General features: G+C 34.9%; 1 protein-coding gene and 1 long non-coding RNA gene across 2 annotated transcripts in view; both read right to left on the reverse strand.

Annotated features, from left to right (window-relative positions):
- The window catches only part of LOC134791727 (allatostatin-A receptor), a 157,827-nt gene that overhangs the window by 109,773 nt on the left and 25,246 nt on the right, over positions 1 to 22,808 (reverse strand). The window lies entirely within an intron of this gene.
- Positions 2,463 to 3,468, reverse strand: LOC134791882 (uncharacterized). Its single transcript, XR_010144360.1, has 2 exons — positions 3,071 to 3,468; positions 2,463 to 2,836 (listed from the first exon to the last, which is right to left on the reverse strand). It is a non-coding gene; the product is annotated as an uncharacterized LOC134791882 (long non-coding RNA).

Consider the following 22,808-nt stretch of genomic DNA (forward strand, 5'->3'; position numbering starts at 1 on the left):
ACCTAACTACATATACGCCACCGCAAAATGGCTCGCCTGAATTTAACTCAATTTCATTTTCGCTTTTCTGTTGGAATCTAGGAGTTGGAATCGATGTAATGTTATCTCAATGCATTTTCAAATATAATATCGGACTTTAAAGTATTTTTCTGAATATTTTTAAACTATTTTAAGTGTGTATTTATAACTAATTATTTTTCACTTCTCATGCTCAAAAAGTGCACCTTTATGTCGTGCGTAGACGACATAAAATCGCATTTTATGCTCTAGAACATAAAAGTAAAATTTTCTTCTAAGACTAAGGTAATCAGTCTCAACAGCCAAACAGTTAAAAAATATTGCACAATTTTACTGAGCAATAAAATTGTGTAGATGACAAAACTTGTTATATTATTTTATTGACTTGGCAGAAAACCAAGCGTCTTAAACTCTGATCACATCTAGAAAATTAAAAAAAAAATTAAAAGTTAGTTGGCGGGAATTGGTTATGTATTATGTTCTTTCGCTTTACGACAATTTCGTGGTGTAAATTGCCGTGAAAAATATAATTTTATTTTCCTCGCAATCGAAGTGAAAAGCAGAGTGTACAACAAGGGCATAAATGTCCATTTTCACCCTCGTCTCCTATTTTGGTCTTCGCTTCGCTCAGACCAAAAAATTGCCTCGGGTAAAAACGGGTCACTTTATGCCCTTGTTGTACAATATACTATTTGTTATCTTCTTGTATATTTTTTATATTGTTTTAAACATGTTGAATAGATAAAGCAATATAGCACATAGTTAATAAAATTACGTTTATGTCAATCATTTTATCATTTAGGTTTATTGGGTGAAATGTTACTCTGTAGTACAAATATTTGATGAGTATACCCGTCATTTGGGTCCATTAGAAACATGTCGAATGGAACGCTTGGATATCTAATTTCAGTGTTTAGTCTTCAAACAATCTAAAGTGGCTTAGGATTGCACAGAAAAACCGTGAAATGTATTTTTTCTCAGTATGTTTAAGTTACTAGGTTACTACCTACTTTATACATATACAGGGTGATTCAGGAGACGTGAGCAGGATTAACACTGCGCATTTCTTAAATTATAAGCAACTGTTTCGTATCAGTATTAGTGAGGTTAACGTTAATTTTCTAGTCGTGTTGAAAAAAAAAGTTATTAATTTATTTACGTCATCCATGGTCACCCTACAATTAGAATACTAAACTACCGATATTCTGTGTCAAATTTAATGTCATCACGGTCTGGTTACTTTTGAAAACTCGTATCTCACTCAAGTTTGACAGTTTATTTTCTTCGTAATCAAAATGCTGTCATTACGGTTAAAGAGGTTTTATGTTTATTAATTAGGTCTCTTAGGGTGACCATGATTGTAGAGAATTAAATTTGCCCTCAGCAAAAAGTAAAAAAAATAGGAAAAAGTGTGGTTGTTTCTCCTAAATACGACGGTGATCGATCAATTATCAGTTACTGAGTGTGCAGGATTAGTCCTGCTCACGTCTCATGAATAACCCGGTATATTCTAGTTATTATAAATATATTCCACTTTATTTCAACAAAGCGTATAATATAAATAACTGAGTAAAGAATATGTTATAGTATTTTCAAACTTGAAGGGTACGCAGATAGAATATAGATGTCAATTCAATTCAATTTTGCGACATTTGGAATTTGTAGGTTATAAATTGTATGGAGATGACACCTGTCAGAGTACCCTTCCAGTTTGAAAAATACTATAATAACTGGAATATGAGTTAACTGTTAGTTCCCACCAAAAATATGTAGAACCATATTCACAGGTAGAATTGTAAAAAAAAAAAACTTTTTCATATATTTAAGACAGCATTTTTGATGGTTTCAAAGTAAGCGTCGGGACTGCGTACGCGGCAGCATCACTAATGTCATATCTCATTAAGTAGCAGAGACAACCTAACAATGAAGACTGTTAATCAAAGAATATAATACTCACTAGGAGAAGAACGATAACTCCATACAAAAAAATGTCCCTTTCAAAAGTTCGTTTATACTACTAGCGCTCTGGTAGGATACCATTGTAATTAGAATTGACAACCCGTTTAGCCTAGCGGGTATTGGCAGTAATCCAGTTCAGGAAGCTAATGGTCCTGGGTTCGAATCCCAGAGAGGGAATTTCTTTTTGTATTTTTTTCTTTTTTGTTGGGGTCAGGTTTTTAAGAGCCCATCAACGTGCACACTAGCGCCACTGCTGAATACATTAAACTAGTTTTTATGTTATTGGATTCGTCAATCTACCCGTCCAAAGTTAAAACGGCCGTTTTTGTTTTGAGCTCATAGATCGACGAATCCAGCAACATAAAATCTAGTTTGATGTATTCAAAAGGTACCTAAATACACAATACAGTCCGTAGCGGCCCCTTTTTTAAATACATGTCGTTAAATTTAAATAATCACGATTATTTAGCAGTGGCGCTAGTGTGCACGTTGTTGGGCTCTGAAATTAGCATTTCACAAATAAGTAAAAAAATACGTTAAAAGATAATGATTAGGTACTATATTCAGAAATTCGTGAAATATAAAAGGTAACAAAAAGTTACGTATTATTAAGATATAAATATTTTCATAATACATATGAATACATACACTGATATGGCAAATGGTTACAAGTTGTTATTACATCTATCCGGTTATCGGACATTTTCTGCTTCACAGCTCCGCGCAGCGTTCTTGGTCACCGGGAAACTAGTTTGGATATGCGGCAGATACGTGCCCTTCTGAGCTTTTTCCAAGAAATCATATGACGGCCCAGGATTATATTATTATCTCACGCTCAAGCCATCTGCTGATTCACTTTCTAAAACAAAATAGTCAAAAAATTAAACAATATAATCTATCTTCCTAATTACTAACGTCGCTAATTCCTAGGGTTACCAGCTTAAACAATGTGGGGTTTTACATCTATGTTGAATTTTGATTATAATTTCGGACGCGTCCGCGGGACTTACGGGGATAGTAAAATTAAATTATGATATTTGAATTTGGTAATTAGCACGCTCATTTTTTTTTTAAAGATTAATATATATCTTACCTTGAAATTATCGCTGTTTCTGATTTACTACAACGGTTTCCACACACACATTAGGGCTTTCCATAATCCGGATAAGAATTGTTGATAAAGTCGCCATTGCCGGATACATACAGCAAGGAAGGAAGAGAGACAACGGTTTAAATTTAACTAAGTCTGTGCGAAGACGCATTTAGATATGTTGCTCGTACATATGAATAGATTTTATTTTTAAAATTAATAGGTAAATAAATATATTTCAAGTGAATAAATCGTTTTATATGAAAATTGATATTTTTGCATTAAATGACTTAAATGACAGCATTGACATTACAGACTTTTATCTTGTCTATGTTCTTACCGGCCAGACCCAAATCAAGGCCTATCAAAGAGGCCAATTGACAAAGATTTTTTTTTATTTTATCAAGGAGGGCAGAGGCACGTCTACCCTTCGTAGATTTTATGAACATAGACAAAGAAAAACTGAAATATAATAGATAATAATATGCATATATCAAAAAATAAATAATAACTTACATATGACTACTTCATAAAATACAAATCAAAATAATTTGATTTGTTCCTAGAAATCGCATCTATAGACAAAGCCAGTTCTAGCAATGTTGCTGTAGTAAAATATTTTGATGTTAATTACTGGCAATCTCGTCTGGGAACGGACAACACATGCACAATTTTGAAGGGTCACATCGTTTCAAGGAAGTCAATAGGCCTTGCTGTTAATCTTCATAGAAATAAGCGTGCTGCCGTGTCATGCCAAACTCCGTTAACTCGAGTTACATGAGTTACGGATAACCAGTCTAAATCGTCTTAAAAACCATTAAATATATATCTTCTAAAAGAAAATTTTGAAAATATTCATTATTTACTGAGCAAAGCATATGGCTAACTCATGTAACTTCATTTTTTTCCCGATGGCGTCAGGCACAACTCAGTTAACTTGAGTTGTATGACTGACACAACCAAAATATCAACATTGCTTCTTAAGTTACCGGAGTTAGGCATGACTGGCCGAGCGCTTGATTTATACGACAACAATATTGGTATAGTAAAACGTGTCACGTTTGATCACGCGTATGTCATGTAACTTGACTTACATGACTTCGTGTGACCACTATAGTATGGAAGAGTTGATCATGCGAAATCATTTAATTCGAATAAAATGAAAACTATTCAATAATGCGAAAAAACAATTAAAGGGCCTAATCTGTGACCATATTTCCTACATGTAGATTAGAAAAAATAAAAAAAATACGAGGAACCGGCAACGATAACAGCATTTGAATCTTTAAAACTTTAAACGTAATTATCTCGAAACTCAACTTTTAAAGTTACATGAGATGCGCGTGACACGGCAGCGTGTTGATGTGTTTAATGAGATTATCTCCGCCGCCTCGTTATGACAAGGCATTTTGTGACATTTACTCGCAGAAGATTAGCTTATTCTGCATCTTTAGTTTATTTTACAGTACAATATGGTGGTACTTTACCGCATTAGCGCGGTAATTAGGATTTTACGTGCCCGTGTCGAAAATTTAAAGGGCCGTATGTTATGTAGTATAAACCGTTGTACGACACACCTCGTATCAATATAAAACACTCCCAGGGCATGAATTAAAAAAAAAGGCTTAAATCCTTTTTTATAATAGAATTTTGTTTATCTACGAAACTTAACTTTCGCATTCATAATAATAATAATTAATGAATAAAATATAGTTTTATAGAAAAAAGAAGTATGTACTTCATAAATATCTTCAAGAAACAATATTAAATTGCCCCGCGTCACGTGACGCAGACTCCCCAGAGAGTGGGCCCATGATGGAAAATTATTTTCCCATACGGAAGCTTCGCCAGACATGATCTAATAAGTCCCGACTTACGAGCGGTGTTCTAATATAATAAGCCAATATGAAAACATTACTTAAAAACAATTGCCTTTTTTCCTCTTAATGACTTTAGAGCGTGGTATGGTTTCTTGAGCAGGTTTAGTATTTTTTTAATGTTGTTTGTGTTATATTATTTTACGCCATATATGCTTATTATATTATAAGTCTTAGGTACAGTCGCCTTCAGATATATCGGAGCGGCCAAGGTGCTCAAAAACCTGTGAGCACAATTTTTGTTCTTTTATTTATTTATAATAACATTCTTGAACCCGAATTAATTATAGTTTTATTTTACGTGAGTTTCATTTCTGCTATTAAAAAAATTGTGTGACAATTTCATAACGATAATATAACGAAATTTTTTAACATAATTTAGAAGCTTTTAAAGTAAGTAATTTAAACGATTGCAAGCACTTAATTTATGAATGATGAAAATAAAACTAGAACTGTAGTGAGACGAAATTAACCCACTCAATTTCCTGCTTCTGACTAGCGGAAAATATTCATTGATCAGTGATCACGGAAGATACAAATCAACAATAGCAAAAAACTTAAGGAAATGTTAAGAAAAAATATATTATTCCTAGAAAACATACGGAAAGGAAGACAGATAAGTTCCGTGATTTATCGTTGTACAGAATGAATAATGATTAGAGCAATAAAAATGGGTCAGTATGGTAAACAAGTCTGTAACTGTACCTAAAGAAAATCAATTTGTTTCAATAAAATGGTATTATTTAAGATGCGGATCTAGGAAATAATAAAACTACTTATACTTTTTTGTTAGAGTTAGACCAAGAAAAGTCTGCAGCGGATTTGATAGCCCACGCAGTGCAAGTGTCATTTATACGTCATAATTTCATAGAATTTTGACGTTTAAAATAACACGTGCACTGCGTGGGCTATCAAATCCGCTGCAGACTTTTCATGGACTGACTCTATTATTATTGAGGCGTTGTGGGCCTTTGAGTGCCACGTCGACCAAGCAGGCAAGCAGTGATCTATTATGACGGCCCTTTAAAGTTCATTACTAATGCCCGTTGCATACAAGATATTTATACTTATTCAATTTAAAAAAAAACGGCCAAGTGTGAGTCGGACTCGCGTTCCAAGGGTTCCGTGCATTACACAATTTTTTACAATGTAGAAACGTGAATGAAATGTCTTTAAAAAAAATTGTAGGGGTCGGATCAAAAACCAAGTAATTAAGTCCGACTCACGCTTGACTGAACATGTCTAATTTGTGTATTACCTATTTTGTGTATTTTTTTCAAAATTTTAGACTTAGATAACCCCCTTTTTATCTCCGAAACTACTGGGTCTAAAATTTTGGTAATTAGGGTTCCGTACCCAAAGGGTAAAACGGGACCCTATTACTAAGACTCCGCTGTCCGTACGTCCGTCTGTCACCAGGCTGTATCTCGTGATCTGTGATAGTTAGACAGGTGAAATTTTCACAGATGATGTATTTCTGTTGCCGCTATAACAACAAATACTAAAAACAGAATAAAATAAAGATTTAAGTGGGGCTCCCATACAACAAACGTGATTTTTGACCGAAGTTAAGCAACGTCGGGCGGGGTCAGTACTTGGATGGGTGACCGTTTTTATAGATAATGGTACGGAACCCTTCGTTTGCGAGTCCGACTCGCACTTGGCCGGTTTTTTTTTACTATTTTCTTAAATAACTTCTAAACTATTTATTTTAAAATTACGAAAAAAATATTTGAGATTATCAAAATGAGCTCTTTCACTTGATATGTAACACGATATAGTTGGAAAAACTATATTTTTTTAATTTTCTCATTTACCCCCCAAAAGTGGCCCCCATGTTTAAATTTTTTTTTTTTACATTACATGTCCGTCTTTGGGTCACAAACTTACATGTGTGTACCAAATTCAACTTAATTGGTCCAGTAAGTTTTGGAGAAAACGGGCTGTGACATACGGACAGCCAGACAGACGCACGAGTGATCCTATAAGGGTTCCGTTTTTTCCTTTTGAGGTACGGAACCCTAAAAACGCAATAATTCAGACCAATAGGGATACGGTCCAGTTTAGAAAATTGTCACAACAAATGTTTGTAAATGCGAGACATGCGAGAGAGATACGAGAAATTGTTAATAGAGTTTAGATAACATCTTGAACATGAACTTTGTCAAGGTTATGTTATAATTTTTTACAGTACATATCTGTTGGATCGCTTCAGCTAGTTTGTCAGCTTTTTCCCCGCTAGATGCTCCAGGGACCTCAAGAATGCACAATATGGTGCTTCTTTACCGTACTAGTGCATAATTAGCACATTACGTAACTAGGTCGAAAATTTAAAGGGCCATATGTACCTATTGTAAACGTTGTACTATTGTACTATTATAACGCGAATAAATTAATTATATAAGTAATTAATTTATAAGAAAAAACTTGTTCTTTCATTAATAATATCTTATATGAACACTTAATGACATCAGGTTAGGTCGTGTTATCTCTAAATCAGAAATAACCAAATAACAAAAAAGCAAAGACAGTTTTTAATTAGAGATGCCACGAATATTCGGCAACTATTCGGTATTCGGCCTATTCGGCCACTTTGCCGAATATTCGGTATTCGGCCGAATATTGCCTACTATTCGGCCGCTGTTGCACCTACCTAAAAAGTAAAATTACACAAAAAAATTACTAAAAATAGGTATATTTAATATTAAAAAAGTATTCTTGGAAAGTAGTTAAATACGAAGGCACGTTTTTGAGCATTTGTTGGTTACAAAATATTTTATTTTTATCATGGGTCTGATTTCATTGACTCTATCTACATTCATTAATTCCGTTCAACATAAAAATAGACCTTAGCAAACGATGTGCTTTGTTGGCGAACAGTTTTCATAATAATTGTGACTCAAAATGTTCGCATGCCATGTCGAATATTCGGTCGCCGAATATTCGGTATTCGGCTGAGAGAGGGGCCGAATATTCGGTATTCGGTATTCGGCCAAATTCACTATTCGGGGCATCTCTATTTTTAATGACAACGTGAGGCTGATTGGGAGAGGGAGAGGGAGAAAATAAAAACTTATACAGAGAAACATAAAAAAGAAAAAGTGCCACGAAATGGTCTCACCTCAGCATGTTGCTGGCGGCTGCTAGCAGATAGCTGATGCTGAACCCTGGCAGTACCTAGTGGAGCTCGGGTAATACCTTTCCCAGAATCAATAACTGTTTGATAGGTACACATAGTTTATGACCAATATTACCATCTAAAGTAAAACAATCAATTTTGAAATTATATAATAAAACCCTATTAAAAATAAAAAAGTTTCATTGAAGCAATGTAATTTTGGAAGCCATTAAGGTAATGATAGTTAATTAAAAAACGCTTAGCCATTTAAAGAAACGGCGTCACATTTTCGTTTGGAAACTCAATCCCTTAGGGTTTCAATAGCAACAATACTCTTTTCCGCGAAATTAAATGAGAAAAATAATTACACTGAACGAAGAGTCCATGATTTAGTAGGAGATTCTTATTTTGCTTAGGGTCTGCTTGACTCTAAAATAAATAATATAAAAAAAACATTATAATGTTTTCCTCAAATCAAAGAACAGTGTTAATTAAAAAATTCCGGGGCATTCAAATATCGGGGCATATTTTCATTGGCAGTTCTTAATTACTTTCTTTCCAAATAGGGTATTTGACTGTATTTCAAATAAATTATTTTACACCATGCATGAAATAAAGCACCAGAAGATTAACAGAGAAACGTAGACAGCTTTTTAGACACAATTTCTATTTTAAATCCCCTTATAAAACTATAAAAAGTAGGTAATTTGATTGTGACGTCACATGCTAGTGTTTCATATAACTTCTATATAATAGCAGCAAAATCGTTTTGACAATTCGAAAAAATAAACTGATTTGACTGAAACTGAGTAGTCAAATACCCTATTGTTTGAATTCGTGGTAATAGATTCTTTTTCACGGTAGCCAAAGTTGAGTTTCGTAATAACCTAACAGAGGAGATATTCACCAAGCTCGAGCACTTACAAAAGATTTTTATTTAATACGGTCATCTGATACTATTTTAATACTTTAAACACTAAAACGTCCATGCGTTATTGATTTAGTGTAATTACGCCACAACAAATTAGCCTTATGGCTGCACTTGTGCCGAGCACAAGCGTAAACAGTAGCAGTAGGTACTAGGTACAAAGAAATCACGGAGCGACATAACCTCCTCGTTCAAAGCTACCACGATAGGCTCAGGTAGAAAGTCGTGGAGTAACTGACTGCAAATAAATATGGGAGCGATAGCTTGCACTCCGTCCATAACGGTCACACAGATGGCGATAGCGTCGCATTCTTACGCCGATAAGGATCCGATAAAAGATAATTTTAGATATTAGACAAAACAAAAACCTAAGGTAGGTAATAAACACATAAAAAATTTGCATAGATTATCATTCCATGGAACTTGCTAACTATGTAAACAAAAGTTACTAGTAAATTCATTCATTCATTAAGTTTGATTAAATAGTTAGCAAGTTTCATAGAATGACACTCTACCAATACGACGGTTATGTCAATTACACAAACGTGATGATGAAACGTGAAATAATATTATTCTATTTGGCGTATTACGCGGGACGCGAGTCGTATTAACCGTGAAATGTAATTTAAGTACGACCTCCACTAAATGCATGCACTCATACTCAAACAACAAAATATCTGCAAACAAAAGATTATACGAGTATAGCGCCAACTGCGCGCCTCTGGGCTGTATCTTATTCTTTGAACCTCGTGGCGGTGCAGCGATACAAAATTCACGTACGATCGCAGTGAGCGGGGTAAGCGGGTGGTGCGGGTACAGGTACCCAGACGCTCAAGGGCATTGGGCCTACCTATCGTCTTAATTGTGTATGTAGGGTTTGCACGACGGATCCGAAATGTATGGGAATATCCGCGGATCCGGATCCAGATCCGGATAATTTCATACATTTCGGATCCGGATTGCAAACCCTATGTGTATGCATTAACTATAATTATCCTGTCATTATCATTAAGGATGATTCACACTAGACCGGCCCGGGCGGAGCTTCCGGCGCACGTTCGTTTTCTATGGAAAGTACCACGTGATCACCGATCAGCCGTCGTAGAAAATGACGAGTCGGACGCAACGGCCCGGGCCCGGCCTGGTCTAGCCTGAGTCATCCTTTATGCTATTTCTATATTATGGTAAACCATATAGAAATCTCCATTTTTAAGCAATAAGTAACATTCAATTGCATTAGCATAATATGTATTTAGGACTAATCCATTCAGCCATTTTCAATTTAGGTATAGCAGTTCGAAGTCAACTGTGGTTGTGAAATTTTTGAACGTCTTCTAATAATTTGTTAGACCAAGTATTGAAAATGTTACAGTATGTTATATATTTGTTATACACTTACAAAGTCCTTTCATTTGGTACCCCACATGGTATGTTTAAACGAAAATAATAATAAAAACCGGACAAGTGCGAGTCGGACTCGCCCACCGAGGGTTCCGTAATTTTTAGTATTTGTTGTTATAGCGGCAACAGAAATACATCATCTGTGAAAATTTTAACTGTCTAGCTATCACGGTTCGTGAGATACAGCCTGGTGACAGACGGACGGACGGACGGACAGCGGAGTCTTAGTAATAGGGTCCCGTTTTACCCTTTGGGTACGGAACTCTAAAAAAGTTTGTACTGTCGACTTTATGACGTCATAGCAACTACCCCCACCACTTTCGCGCTTGTCATCTCATATATTTGTATTTAGGGCATTACACTGAATGCATCGATACCATACTCACCGATATCCGAGACGACATGAGCGAAAATCGATTTCTAAAAGAGTTTTCTTTCGTTAGACGCTTTACTATGATGTAATAAATTGTCGTTGTTCTCTCATATACAGTGAAACCTGGTTAATTGGCACCTGGATAAATGGAAAACCTCAATAATTGCAACCAAAAGTCCGGTCCCGGTCCCTTGAGACCAAAAGGCCTCTATAATTGAAAGTTTGGAACCTCTATAATTGCAATTTAGATTTTAGTGCTTTTCGTAATTTTGCCTCTGTAATTGACCACATCGCAACTAAGACCTCTATAATTGACACTGTGCTAAAAAAATCCGTTATTTTTGCTTTTCTTTTTACCTCTATTATTGAAATGAGTCTTACTTATTACCTCTGTAATTGAAATAATGTAGTTGTATGCAGCAGAAACAATATTTTAATAGCAATGATCATTTTATTTATATCTTCATCCAGAATTCAATTTATTTATTGGGTATCTATCACAGCCTGTAGTAGGTGAAATAGTTTTGATTTAATCAAAAACAAAGTATGCTTTTTACATTCTAATTAAACTTTCTTCTACAATTCAAGGGAATTTTTAAACCCAAATGATTAATAAGAAAATAAAGTGGTAATTAATGTAGTGTAAAAATACAAGTGTAAAAGTACAAGTATAGACAGAAGCAATATATAGACCAGAAACCCAGAATTTAAGCGTGTAAATCTACTTTCAATGGTTATTTGCACCTCCATAAAAGAAATTTGTCAAAACGCACCCTCTATTAATGAAAACCTCTATAATTGACACAACGATTTTTTGAACCTCGTTAATTGACACGACCTGCTTAAATGGAAAACCTGGTTAATTGACAAAAAATGGCCGGTCCCTTGAAATTGCAATTACCCAGGTTCCACTGTATATAAATACCTCGGACTCCCCCTTAAAACCTATTTTGGTTGTAACCAATATCGTTTGATGTATAATAATTTCCTTTGATTCAGTTCCAACATTCTCTCGGTAATTGTTCAAAGTTTTCACCGAGTTGCCACGCGTTGCTCTAAATTGATTCCTTCCTAGTCATATTAACTCTCTAAGTATTTGCGTTTAAATAGCTCACATATTAAATTAACCCTTTGAAGTTAACAAATTAATAGAGACGTAGGTTGTTTGGATAGCAAATTATATGGGTGGTACCCACCCACCCATATAATTACCCATATTAGATTAATTGTTACCATATTATAAATTTTTACTACCAGCGACTGACTACAAAATAAATTATATCTATATATTTATACTCTGCCAAGCAATTTCCGTCAGTAGAAAAAAGCAGCAAATTTAAAAAAAATTGGCGCGAAGGGTTATCGTCCTATAGAAAATTCGAATTTCGCGCCGTTTTCTACTGACAACATTATATAACCCACCTATAGTTATTGTTATCTTATTTATGAAAACAATGTATATGTTTTAAATTTCTTGTTATAATTCAAAATTTGCCTCTCAGTCATTCAGATTTAATAAGTACTAAAAAAAAACAACATTAAACCTTAATATTTTTAAATACTAATTGTTGATGTGCCGTGCCGAAGGAAACTTTTAAAAATTGCGAATTATTCTACATGGGTAAGTTTCAGATATTTATTAAATTTTTGTATGGATATTGAAACTTTCCGAAACGTAAAATAGAAATTTCTGTGAAATTTACAAGAAATTTCTGAGAATATTTCCTACTTAAACTTTCCGCAGCTATCAGCATTTTTAAATATTTGTAAGTACATAGTTTTTTTTCAACGCGTTTTCGTAATCTTTATTGTTTACCATGAACTGTTTTCGCGTAGCTGTAAAATATATAAAATTACTAGCATTAAGAATAACCTAGAGGCGTATTCTGATTGTTCTCCTCCTCCTCCTTGTGTCGTATTCCTCATTGCTGAGGGTCGTGGCCTCCACGAATTGTGGACTAACTCCTTCCACTTGTTGCGATCTTCAGCAGTGTGCAGTGCATAGTAGATTTTAGATTTTGTGCCTTCGCGGATCTGATCTGTCCATCGCATTGGGCTTCTTCCACGTGGTCGCCTTCCTTGGACTTTTCCCTGATTGTAATAACAGGTTATTTATGAATTTGTAAATGACAGATGATATCCACAACAAATCCAGATCAAATTCGTAATCTATTATTACAATTACATACAATATTATGCCTAATAGTTCTAAAATTCGTACTAATACTCGTATTACACGACGCCTTAATGTACTTAGATTGTTTTAAATTCGTATTAAAATGCAAATCGACTCTGTAATAGCTGAGCAGCGCACGTACAATACCAACAGCCAACAAATCCACGTGGTTTGCATTCATGCGTGGGATTTCAATTCGACCAATTTTAATATGGCTCCAGTATAATTTTAACATGGCCATTTTAATGTGGCAGCGATAAGACCGCCGATTGTGATACATCTACTTTTAAGATTGTAATTTGTAAGTACCGTTTAATTTTATGTGCAATAAAGAGTAACTACTTACTTATATTTGTTTTATTATATGGCACAATATACATAATATCCGGTAATTAAAAATGAAATGTTGTTGGCACATAACTCGAGTTAACTTGGAAATTGGTCGCTTCGTGAAAAATACTGCAAAGTTAATATCGTTCCAGTAAGCACTTTATTAGATTTTTGCTCCTAGCGCAATGCAGACAAAAATGTACCTACTTATAGCGTGAAATTATTTTAGTTTTTAGAATACTTTGTAATAATATATACCTATAAATGAGTGAAACTTATATTTCTAGCACGGAATGGTGGTTTTTATTAGGCGAAATCACGTCATGTTTTGTGGATAACGTTATTCCAGGTGAAAGCTTTCAAATAATATATAATAATCTATTTAGATAAAATGATTACATATCGGCATTGTTTTCTAAGCAGAAAGATTATCTAAGCATAAACTGTTACTTTACAGATAAAAAACCTGTTAAATCCACTTATAGGCCAGTCAAATTAAATTTTTTCCTAAAATTAATTCCAGCAAGCTAGAAATCGTCTTAATAACTTCATGTGGTTCTAAATTAGTGTAATCCGAGTTTGCTCCATTCCAGGAGATGTGGATTTTTTTTATTATATTTCAGTTTTTTGCTTGTAGTTCAAAAAAGGTACGTAGACGGAAAATTTGCTCTAATCATGATAAAAATTATCATCTGAGGATCCGAAAGGTACCTTAATATGAATTCGTAGTCAAAGATTGTAAAAAATGACCGCCACTTTGAATTTTTATTTTGGTAAAATCGTGTTATAATCGGAAATATTTTTTTCACCAGTCTCTGATCTATACTGGTAGTGACATTGTTGTTGACGGTGAGTTCATTCTACATCGAGTGGTTTTGTCAATCCAAGCTAAAATGTATTTCCCAAGGCTCCCAAAATTTACCCACACCTCTTGGGATGGAGCAAACTCATATTATATGCATTTAGGACCAAATGAAGGTATTAAAATTATTTCTAGCTTGCTGGGAATTCATTCGTAAATACGCTTTTTTTGGATCTAATTTGACTGGCCTATTATTATGACATTTGTGTTTGTCAGAAAGGAACAAAATTTTACAGAGATTTGCTAAGTTTTACGAATAAAAAGGTAAGGTAATAAGACACTACGCTCATGTAATCAGTGACATTAAAATCACATTCATAACAGTGGAATAGGAAACTTAATGCGCTAGTTCCGGATATTACCAGATCACAGATCGGGCTGTTAATGACTATTCTACAGTCACGGTTAGAGCGACAAGCGTTCGTTATCGGCGATTCAGCGTTATCCATACGGCCACTTTTACACGGTTTCATTTAAGTATCTACAGTACATACCTAGCTATAGAGACAGGAAGCCGTGAAAATGAAATGCCGGTCGACCGTTATGTGTGAACTGTCACCATTTTTTTTAATAACATACTGACATAGGTACTTAATATATAATCTAATTTGTAGTGATTTAAGAGCTTCTATTTACGAGCGCTGTTGCAAGACAATATACCTACTATTCATTTTTCCGACAAAGACTGCATACCAAAAATGCGTTGCGGAGGCGTTTTCGTACACTCGGTTAGTCAAGTTTTAACTTTTAAGTCGAAGATTGCTCGACATGTTTCGCTCCATAACGAGGAGCTACAACGGGAGCACGCGTTGGCGGGGCAGACCAAAGCAGACTGCAGCCTTGTTTGTATTTAAAAGTTTGCTTTATAAATATTGTACTCACCGATAACAATAAAAATGATTAATGTAGGTAATTAGTTGCTTAACAAACAAAAAAAATAGGAAGCCATAACTATTATTGTCGGTATAAATTCAACGATCCATTAATTTACATATGAAGAGTAAATATTAAACCACCGCCCTCGAAAGCGTTTGCACTGTACGTGTTTTTGATCTCAATACCAAGACAAACGGCTCGATTCGGGAAATGAATTAGAGATTGACTAGATATGAAATGGAACAGATACTGGTCGTTCAGAGAAATAATGAAAGAGAAAAAAATGAACATCTCAGTTAAAGGAAATTTAATACCTGCATGCTCCCTATTTTAACATTCGGATGCCAGACTTGGGCGCTCACCAAATCACAACAAACCAAACTTCGTACTTGCCAACGAAGCATGGAACGAAGCATGATGGGAAAGAGGAAAAGAGATAAAATCAACCACAACATAATCAGGAAAGCTACAAAGACCCAAGATGTGGTGCTAAAACTAAGAACACTTAAGTGAAAATGGGCTGGCCATGTAATTAGAGGAGATGACAAATGGAATAAATCAGCAACACTATGGTACCCAAGAGAGGGCAAGAGAAAGAGAGGAAAACCTTTCAGAAGATGGGAGGATGATCTGGTAAAAACAGCTGGCAAAACCTGGAACAGACTGGCACAGAAGAGAGAAGATTAGAAAGTGTTGGGGGAGGCCTTTGCCAAAGGGCACACAGAATAATTAGCAATGGAAAATAATTAAACAAACGATACGTCACATATATTATTCTGATACAAGGCTTAAAAAAAAAGATATGAAATAGTAAAGATATGTGACGTTCCACGGCAAAAGGTACCTTATGGCGGCTGGCGCTTACGTCGCATAGTGCCGCAATAATATTGGAGCGGCGTTAATAATAGCGTAAGCGCCAACATCATCAACATCAACATCAACATTTATTCAGCAAATAGGGCACTTTTACACGTCATCATAGAATTTACATACAAGCAAAAATAATAACATCAACAATTTTACAAAATAAAACTAACAATTCAATCTAACGTATTACAATTACTAAGAGATGTATTATGGTCTCTTAATGTCGAATTACATAAAAAATACAGATACAAAACACAAAAAAAAAACTATAATATTTAGAGGTGTAAATGTCTCTAGGTGTCAGAACTATATAGTTATATAGATTATATAGATTATATAGTTTATCAAGTTATCCTTAGAGATGTATAGGGTCTCCAAGAGTCGATATCCTGTATAATTAATACATTATTAAGAGAAAAGAAACATACGAGAGCAGAATGAGGCGTCTCACTGTAATTAATTAATAAAAATAAAGTTACTAAGTATAATAGCTTGTGTTAGCCAACCGCCATAAGGTACCTTTACCCGTGGGACGTCACATATCTTTACTATATCGTATCTAGTTAATCTCTAATTCATTTCCCGAATCGCGCCGAAAGATCATTCACCGTACGTCTGAAAAATGTGAAGAGCACTTTGTGCTTTGTGGACTCATGAATGTGCCATTTGCTTTGTCGTCTGAGCTTTCGACACAAAAGTCGCGCTTGACGGAGTAAACAAGTATTTAAGCATACAAGTCACGTTGTCTGCTGGTGTTTGGATGGAGAAGATTTATGGTTTAGAAACAATTGAGTATGCAAGAAACCAACTGATACAAATTTACGTTCAAAATGAAATCAAAAAGTGATCAAGCACAATGTGGATTAGATATGTAAGTGTCAAATGTGACATTCTTCAAACAAAAACGTCACTTTTGACACTGACACATCGCTTTTAGATGTATTCATTGACGTATCTTATAGTTCGAATCGGGCAGGCCGTCTGCGTTTTTCAACTTTGGACTTTGAATTACAAAATATTGATGATGATATTTTAACACACTCACTGCGGCACTGGGCCGAAAGACCTGAGGGGCTACCGCGAAAACCGAAATTCGCAAATTGCGGGGATTTTTCTCTATTACTCCAATGAAGGCGTAATTAGAGTGACAGAGAAAAATGCCCGCAATTTGCGAACTTCGATTTTCGCGGTTATAGCCCTGATACGAGTACAAAGTATGGTTAATTACGAGTAACACTAATTGCCGCAGCGAACGCCTCATAGAATTTTCGTGGTTTTATAACCATAAATACTTACTACAACCATCTCCATTGCTCGCTCCGCTTTCCTCTAGTCTATTGAAGACATTAGCGTATGGCTTTATCTAGGTACATTATATTCCTCGTATGATCTCGTTAGAACACAGCTTGGGTTACTACTTAAATATAATTACTTTCTTAATTACTATCCATGATTATATTTACAAGATGTGTATTCATGTAAGATTATATTCTGCTTGAAGCTTTACAATATTTATTTTTATTCGTAATTTTACTTGCTCAAGCGTCGATGTCAAACAGGTTAATTTGAATCAGTTTTTACCAAAATTATGAAAGGAATATTTCCTGATAGCACTTAACTTAGGTAACAGAAATGGAATGTTACCCTTCTAAAGATTGATGGTAGGATCTTTATAAGGGTAACATTCCATTTCTGACCGCAGCTGCACTACTAGTACGAACGCGTCCGTTATTGTCAATTTCCATAGTAAAATGAATGGTAGTGCTGCTGTCGTTGGAAATGGACTGTCACCTTTACTCTCTAAGTGTTCTACTTACAAATTATAAGTAAATTTACGTTAATACATAGAAAAAATGCACACAACTACCAGAATTCTATAGGGTTTCGCAGACTGAGTGACTGCTAATCTTTTCATCCTCGCGTTATCCCGGCATTTTGCCACGGGTCATGGGAGCCTGGGTTCCGCTTGACAACTTATCCCAAGAATTGACGTAGGCACTAGTTTTTACGAAAGCGACTGCCTTCTAACCTTCCAACTCAGAGGGGAAACTAGGGCAGATTAGACCGGATTCCTCACGATGTTTTCAAAACATCAAACAATAGACTGAGTGACTGCTAATAAGTAACTATTTAGGCTAAACATAAATATCACTATTTCACAATATTTACGATAAAAACATAACTTCAAAGACTTGTCAGTTCGCACAATGTAGTGACAAAAACAAAATCTCCTTTGTCAGACATTATATATACCTACAAATAACCTGCTTAAATAGCTAGTGTGACCTCTAAGAGATAGTGTGACGATGAAAACAGTGACATAATGAAAGAGAAAAAAAATCTATCAATTTATGTAAAAAGCATTCTCACAATCATATTAGACACGCGCCGACACGTGAATCGGAAAATATAATTTCATGCAAATAAATAACTGATCTAACTAACCAAGCACTTAATATGATAAACTGTTTTCGCAATTGTCTTGCATTCCAATCATAATTCCCGTGTGTAGTGAGTGGAAAATGATGTGTTACGTCTTGTATAGGAGTAATGTGATATACAAGTACTTACATAAATTATATTAGGACCAGATTGATCATTGGTGAAACATTGGAATACCTAGGTACTTGTGCCATGTATTAGGTCATTACCTATGAAATTGGCGTTTTGTTCGGAGAATTTCAACGAAACACGAATTTCCATACAATTAATTTTGCGGTTATTTTTTTGATGGCTAATTCAAACCAAACAAAATTTTTCCAGTAATTTTTGACACCTTTAAGGTATGTTTTCAATATCTCCATTTCTTGAAAATTGGTACCATTAGAAAAATATAAGTAATTTTAATACTCGAACCGACAGCACATGAAAAGACCTATTTTCAAGGCTTAATTCTGAACACTTAACAATAAAAAATAACAATTAATTGTATGTAAAATCGTTGTTTATTGAGTGCACTGTAGTTTTATTGTAATTGTGTATGTACTTTTGTAAAAAAAAAAAAACTAGGATCAGACTTATATCTATGAACAAACACGCCAATTTCATAGGTAAGGACCTAATACTACCACTTGTGCTATGTGCTTGTGCTTTGTTATCTTTTATTTTAGAAAGCTTTGAGTTGTACTCATGTTGACTGGTGGAATTGACTTTTAAGTGATGCTTTTAAATGATACATATTTAATAGCATTCATTTGGATTTGATTTGAACTGGTTTACAGTTAGTAATTTCACCACACCAACGCGAGGAAATTTAAAGGCACAACGGTCGCAACGCTTATGATTCCACTTTTCGAACCACTCACTCCGATTGTTCAATTTTGAAATCTTTCGCTTTTTCGGGTATGCACGAGGAGTCAAACAACTACTTTGCCCCCTTGTAAAACAAATAACTATAAAACTGTCTTCATAAAAAGTGTTTTTATGTAAGTAATTGTGTCATAATCTTTTCAAAATTGCCCCTTCACTTACTAAATAAGTTAATTGGTATAGTCTTAGTGAAGCATTATAATGCTCGCTTGATTTTTATTAAATATTTACTGGAAGACGTCTTCATCAACATGTAGTTATGTTATGCTGTATGGGTGATTTTAACTTCAAGGTGCCTTAAAATTCGTCTCGGTTATGGATGTAGCATTAGTAGATTGTGTCACAAGGGAGCAAAATTACATATTTACGGCGTGGGCGTTCAATATTAATGAATCCTGAAAGAATCGAAGGATTCTATAATTGAATCTCCAGCGAAGCGAGGGATTCTAGAATCCTGAGCGTAGTGAGAGATTCAAGTGTTAACGCCCAAAGTGGAAATAATTTCGCTACCATGTGACACGTCACCTATGAGGAAATTATTATGTTAATTGTTGTGTTTATGTTACCATTTAAGCTACAAAATAGCATGCAAAAAAGTAAAAAAATAGTGTACTTGAACAGAAAAGTGCCACTTTAATCCCTCCTACCAGGGAAGAAAAAGCCCTTTTCCGAATAGGTGATGTGAAAATACTATTTCTTTAAAGTAAAGTTGTTTAATATAAATAATTAAATGCCTTATCTGTGTTAGGTAGTCTGTACACTCATTGACATGATTCCACTAATAGCATACCATTCATGATCAAAGCGCGCCCGAGAGTCGTTCTTTCATACGTTTCTTTGGCGCGGAGTAAAGTACTGTCGCAAATAACGATTTCGTTTCACGACACAATCTTTTCAGAGCTTGAAGATTGTTGAATAGTTTCGAATGAAAAAACTTTCTTGTAAAGTTTTTCAATATAAACGTTAATGTTTCCATTAAAATTCCTTCATAAATATTTACACTCATGAAAATATCTGACACTGTGTTCTCCTTGATATTTGATACGGTTGAAATGTTTCAATCTGACACGTTTTCAGAAGAAACGGTTACAGCACTCAACGATTGATTCAGCGATCCTTAAAGGAGATCAATATGCAGTAAACGATTCGAAACAGCACACTGCACTTTAAGTTTTAAAGGTTATAGAACACATATAATATTCACTATCGTCATCGACACAGACTGCAGGACAACGCAGATTGTTGTAAATGAAAGAAATTTCAAGCGTGTGGGAGAGTCGGCTGCCGTAGCTGGATGGTTGAGTAAATATAAATATCGTCAGGTCGTTCGTTTTCGTCCTCGGCTAGAGCTCTAATCGGTCCATTAGAAATAATTTCGAAAAATCATTGGGTACATGAAATAAGCATTTTGGAGAAACATGAGGATCAGTACTTTCTATTTGCTTATTTGGGTCCTCCTTTGTTTTTTCTCTTTTCCTAATTTTTTTATTCCTATAGGTATATAGATTCTTCAACCGATCAAGCATCTACCTACAATGACTGGATCTAGACCTGGAATTGGACTTTTGGCCCCCCAACCTTGATGCTGGCAAAATTGTCCCAATGGACAGAAGCCATAAGAACTAAAAACTGAACTGAACTAACCTCGAATTGGCCTGTAAGTGGAAATGTGAGCGTCAACCTTTACTCTGATTGAGGACCCATAAAACTAGCATCTTGTTTGCAAACATTCGATCGTTACGTTTAATATTAGAACCCGATTACTGGAGCGCGCGAATTCCTATTTGTATTATAGGTACCGATTGACGTTTGGTCTAGACACCGTTCGATGTTTCCGGCCAGACTTATCGAGGTTGATAATATTGGTCGTTGATATTGAGGTATCGTCTTGGGTCGTCCCATTCGTTTTTAGCCAAGTTCTTAAAAATCAGTCCTATTCTGCTTTCGTCACGCATTCCACATTGAAAGCCACCGACGATTGTGACGAATGTAGAATGGGTGACGAAAGCAGAATATGACTAATTTAAGAACTTGGCAAAAAACGAATGGGACGACCCAAGACGATACCGATATTGAGATGATATTGGTAAGTATTTCTTATTTCACGAGTTCTTTTACCAAGTATCTGTACATTTACGTTTAAGTTAATAATTTTATTAAACTAGCTTTTTCTGTTTCTTCTATAAATATTAAGGAACCATTTTGAACTACCTTTCCTTAATTGTGTTTGGTCGATCGTAAATATATGTTTGCATTCGGACTAGCGCACGTGTGTGGCGTCACTGCTGAGTGTGTTTCGACGACATTACAGGTATGTGTCGTTCCCGTAGCCTTTTCATCAAATGTCACAGTTTTGATTGATGCTTAATTTGTTGATGAAAATACAAAAATCACTATATGTATGCCTATAAGATTTGAGGAGTTCCTTGGATTCCTCATGGATTCCATCATCAGAACTAGATTTTGACGAAAATGGACCAATCTGTATGTAGTTCTTAGATACATAACAAACAAAAAAAACATAACCGAATTGATAACCTCCTAATGGAATTTCGAAGTCGGTTATAAAGTTCCGTACAAAACGATACGAATTTACGATATGAAACAGCCATACAAGCAAATTCACAGCACGTATTTTTAATGACAGAGACGTTTTATAGAATATATTCTTGTTTTTTATTATTGTTTTTTTTTTGTCCAGGCATACAAAAAAACAGTATTCTAAAGTTAAAGTGAGGCAGGAAACATTCACTTAATCACAAAACCTTTGTAGAAAACAAAGTTTTTTGTGAAGACCAATCGATTGAAGTGCCACACGTAGATTTTGTAATTTTGTTTAGGTATGTACATATTTACATGTAAATATCTGTCCTAAGGATCTTTACATTACCGGCTAGCCTTGTTTTGCAAAATAAGAATGCAAAACATAAGGTTCGTGTTTCATAAAAATTAATTCATGCGGCAAGCAAACTCCCACCTTTTATTCATACAATCTTTTCATGTTATTCAGGAAGGGTCACGTTCATTATAAAAATGTTAAACTTAATTAACACATTGTAAAAACACTCGTTCATTAAGTAGGGAGTTAATTTTCATTTGCATGTAAGCGGTTCGCCTGGTTTTCAAAAGTAATATAATTGACAAGTAAGAAGAACGACATGAATGCCTCCGGCCAAAGGCTCGGAACCGGTTTCATACAAAAAATACCGGTATTATTAGGTACGTTCTTTTTCGTTCTTTGGTTTATTATTTCATTTTTAATGGGACAATCTAATAAGACGAAGTTGTTATCTTAATATGATTCTGTCCTACGTAAAGAGCATAAAATAATTAAAAATATTGGGCTATTTCGGCTTTAAAAAAAAACATGTTCCGAGCACGGCGCCCAGTCGTATTTCGTGAAGTAGGTATATTTGTAATGTTTTAACGATATGTCAGCCATTTGCCAATCGGAAGGTAAAAACATTATCGGAGAAACAGATGCAAACGAAAAATCACGTGGTCATTTTCAAACACTATTTACTTTTCGAATTATGATAACGACCGACAATAAAATTGTCATCTGGCTATACACAGGTACCGTAACCATAGACCATCGGTTTAGTCACAAAAATAGGAAATGGA

Source organism: Cydia splendana, chromosome 6 (assembly GCF_910591565.1).
Source record: "Cydia splendana chromosome 6, ilCydSple1.2, whole genome shotgun sequence".
NCBI lineage: Eukaryota > Metazoa > Arthropoda > Insecta > Lepidoptera > Tortricidae > Cydia > Cydia splendana.